Genomic DNA, 4912 nt, shown 5'->3' on the forward strand with positions numbered 1-4912 from the left:
GTTCTACTGAGCACAATTGGTGTTAACTACAAATGAGATGACCATCATGAACTCACAATTGAGTCCTTCTTAACACAATTGGTTTTAACTACTACTGAGCTTTTGCTACTTGAAATCATCCAGTTCTACTTGAGTACCATTGGCTATAAATATAATAGCGCTGTTGGTACTTGGGCTCACAATTGACTTCTAAATAGCTCCATTGATAATCATTATATCAGAGATGACTGATCTTGGGTCAAAACTGAGTTCTTCACAGCACCAAGAGTCAAAACCATAACAGAACTGACCTACTTGAGCTCACAATGGAGTTCTACTGTGCACAATTGGTGTTAACTACAAATGAGCTGACCTTCCATGAACTCACAATTGAGTCCTACTTAATACAACTGGTTTTAACTATTACTGAGATTTTCTACTTGAAATCATAGAGTTCTACTTGAGCATCATTGGCTATAACTATAACAGATCTGTTGATACTTGAGCTCACAATTGACTTCTAAATAGCTCCTTTGATAATCATTAATAGAGAGATTGACTATTCGTGAGCCCAAAACTGAGTTCTTCATAGCACCAAGAGTAAAATCATAACAAAACTGACTTTACTTGAGTTCACACTTGAGTTCTACTGAGCACAGTTGGTGTTAATTCTTAACAGAGCTGACATTATTTGAACTCACAATTGAGTTCTACTGAGCACAGTTGGTAATAACTGTAACTTTTTCTACTTGAAGTCACTCAATTCTACTTGAGCACCATTGGTTATAACTATAATGAAGCTGTTGGGCTCACAATTGAGTTCTAAATAGCTCCATTGAAAACCAATATAACAGAGACAACAGTTCTTGAGCTCAAAACTGAGTACTTCATGAGCACCAAGAGTAAAACCATAACAGAACTGACTCTACTTCAGCTCACAATAGTAGCTCTACATAGCACCATTAATAAAGGCTATACCAGCACTAGAATCTTTGAAATCACTGAGTTATATGATCATATTTCATAATAACTGTAACAGAGCTGACTGCATTTCAGGTCACTATTGAGATCTAGATAGCATCCCTGAGTATCACTATAACAGACCTGACAGTATTTGAGGTCGCAATAAGTTCTAAATAGCACCATCTATATAACTGAACTGTTTTGAGTTCACAAATGAGTTCATCATAGCATCAACAATAAAAACCATAATGGAGATGACCGTACTTAGGTCTCAATTGAGCTCTGCATAGCTAATTTGATAAAAATAGTAACTGAGCTGATGCTATTTGAAATCACCAGGTTCTATGTGAGCACCATTGCTAATAAGTGTAAAGGAGCTGTCCTTACTTGAGTTCACAGTTAAGTTCTATTTAGTACAACTGGTAATAACTATATCAGGGCCAATGCTACTTGAATTCACACTTGATTTTTGCTAGCACCATTTGTTATAGGTTAGGAATTTACAGTACTTGAGTTCATAATTGTGTTCAACATAGCACCCTTGGTTATAACTATTGCTATGTAGAATCAATTGTGATCTCAAGTAATGTCAGCTCTGTCACAGTTATAACCAATGGTGCTCAATAGATATGGGTGATTTCAAGTAGCAAAAGCTAAGTGTAATGTCAGCTCTGTTACAGTTATAACCAATGGTGCTCAATAGATCTGGGTGATTTCAAGTAGCAAAAGCTAAGTGATCATTATTACCAGCTGTACTCAGTAGAACTCAATTGTGAGATCAGGTAAGGTCATCTCATTAATAATTATTACCAGTATTGTTATGTGACATCAGTTGTGAGCTCAGGTAACGTCAGCTCTGCTGTAGCTATTATCAATGTTGCTCAAGTAGAATTCTGTGACTTCAATTAACATCCACTTTGTGAGCTCAAGTTTTGTCATCCCTGATATAGTTATTACCAGTGGCGTTCATGTACAACTCAGTGTTTTCAAGTAGCATCAATTCTGTGATGTGCTAAGTAGAACCCAGTTTTGACCTAAGTAATATCAGCTCCTTTACAGTAATTACCAATGGTGCTATATAGAACTCAATTGTGACTGGAAATAGTAATCTGTTATAGTTTTTTTACTCATTGTGCTCATGATGAACTGATTTGTGACTCAAAAACAGTCCATTCTGTTATATTGATTACCAATGCTGCTATTTAAAACTCAATTGTGATCACAAGTCCCAAGAGCTCTCTTCTAGCTATTACCAATGGTGTTATGTAGAACTCAATTTCAGCTCAATTACCATCAGCTCTTTATTGTTATTGCTCATGCTGCTCCTGTAGAGCTTAATTGTACATCACCTCTGTTAAGCTTACTACAAATTGTGCTAATCTAGAAGTGGTGGTCTCAGCATGAATTCTATTAGTTTTGATGATGGTGCCCAAGTAGAACTCAGTTCTGAGCTCAAGTTATATCAACTGTTACAGTTATTACATATTTCACATGTAGACCTCAATCGAGAACTCAGTTAATATTAGCTATGTTCTACTTATTATGCAAGGTAGCCCTTTACTACAAAGCATTTTCTGGATATTAGTACTGATTTTATTATCATAAAAATGCTTTTGTGAACCTTCCTCATTTTTGGCAACCTGTCTAGGTTGCCTGTTTACACTGGAGACAACTAATGATCCTTGCCCTGTCCTATTCTAGAAGAACCAGAAGTTTATAAATTTTCAAGTGTGTGACCTCATTATACACTAGAAACATTACCCTTTTTATAATATTGACTAAGTCCCAGCATATTACTGGCTTTTATGTATTTATTTTTCAGGGTTTGGAAGCTGGACAGACTTAACTTTTATGTGGATTTTGAAAATTGTGTCTTCTAAAAGTAGCTAAGTAAGAAAAGAATCTACCCAGAATAAATTTAGGTGAGTGATGTGAGTGAAAATCTATTTTTCTCTCCAGATTGCACAAAATGCACCAAGGTTACACATGCTCCCCTTACACTTCACAGTGCATTTTTACTGCTTATTAAATTATTATATAAATCATGAATTGATTCTCTGAGATCCTGTACAAAATGCTCATCACCTATTATTCAGTTTCTATCACTTTAATACCAGGTGGTGTTCAGATTGCCTTTTTGCCTTCATTGTTGTCAATATTTAATTCCAATTATTTCTACCCAATGAAATTAAAATAGAAATCCAAAGAAATTTGTACTGGATCATATGTGTTTTATTTATAACGATAGCACAGTTTTTTTCCCCCTACCCTTTCAAGATAAGTACGTATCATTTATTTTATCTTTTGTCAAATATAAAGTTACTTGGATGTTATTTCACTTTGGCTCCCATTTCAAATATTTAAATAACAAGCAATATTTAAAATTAAGCAAGTGTTAAACAGATGATTTGATTAAGTTGATTACATTCTACCATTGTTTTAATTTAAAATATTTGCTCCATCTAAGATATTTATAGGATCACGGGCTTGATCTCTCCAATAAACTGCTATAGACGAAGAGGACATGGAGATAAAAGACTTGCTGGAGGCGCCTGGTCTTCGCTGCCAGGAAAGTCGGAAACCCCCACCAGCAGAGGGCAGAAGAACAGTGCAGAAAGCCAGCTTAGGCACTGGCCTCAAAGCCAGTCCTTTTGGGGGTAAGGGGGAGAGGGAATCACAACCTTTGTAGCCAGTGATGGTTGTCTGAAATTTTCTGAGAAAAAGGATGATATTCTGGCTGCTGGATTTGGTCACAAAAGTCATGCTGTTGGTGACATTCCTGGAGTCTGATTAAAGGTTGTCAGAGGAGTCAGAGTCTCTCAGCCCTATACAAAGGCAAGACAGAAAGACCAAGGCCATCAGTTTAGAAGGTGAAAGCACACCAGCATAAAATTTTACATACCAGAAAAAAACTAAAATTAAAAAAAAAAGTACTTGCCAGAAACTATACACACAGCTTAGTTGTAGAATCCAAACTCAGTTTAGGTCAGGCCAATACTAACATTGCTTAACAAGGCTCAGGCATTAACACAGTGCTATGTGTATTGTGTTGAAGCCAGATATATCTACTGTATAATAAGGGCTTATTTCTACTATTTATTCACCGGTGTTTAGATTTTTGTAAGCTGAGGATGAAAGGGTGTCTGTTAGGGACAGATGAGAACACAAACACACAGTAGGTTATTTTTGTGCTTAATATCTGGTGGCCTTTCATAAACGTTAACTGTGATTGGTATTAAATGAAATAATGGGAATCTACGGGGCTGCCTTTTTTCACAAGAAACATTCCAACGATTTTAAAAACTGATCCTTTCCTTCCCAAATCCATGCTTTACAAAAATATTTTTACATGACATCTCAAAAATGTTGCTCAGATGCCTTCCTTATGAATAAAAATTGACCTTCTGAACTGAGAAACTTGAACTGATGGTATAGAAAAGAAAATCACCATGGTCATGATAAACAAATGATAGATACCATCTGAAAAATTCTGAGATATGAATCAGTCCTTTCTAATACTTTTGAAGATTTAAAATGCATACATGGAAATATAGATATACTCTGTGCAATTTTATTTTATGATTACCTAACCAGAGCACTTTTGCTGTGAGCATTTGTGTACAGAAAGGAGCGCAGGGACACACCCCTCTGAGACGCAGAATCAAACAGTGCCGACAGGAGGGAAAGAACGGGGAGGGGTAGAGAAAACACAGAAACGAGTGAAAGGGGACGTGGAGTGAGGGAAGGGGAGAAGCACAGATAATGCACAGGGTCACTAGAGGGAAATGCAGTGATTGACACAGAAGAGCAGGAAAGTGACGGAGGGCGCCGCCTGGTGGCAAGTAGGGGCAAAGGCGCTGAGAACTTAAGGGCCTAGGAAAGTCCTAACTGACGGCCATACTGACAAGGAGGAAAGGGCTGGGCGCGCCACCTGGTGGCCAAAAGGAGAATGTGCCAAGGCAGAGAATAA

Source organism: Condylura cristata, unplaced genomic scaffold, assembly GCF_000260355.1.
Source record: "Condylura cristata isolate star-nosed mole 26May11 unplaced genomic scaffold, ConCri1.0 scaffold00023, whole genome shotgun sequence".
Taxonomy (NCBI): Eukaryota; Metazoa; Chordata; class Mammalia; order Eulipotyphla; family Talpidae; genus Condylura; species Condylura cristata.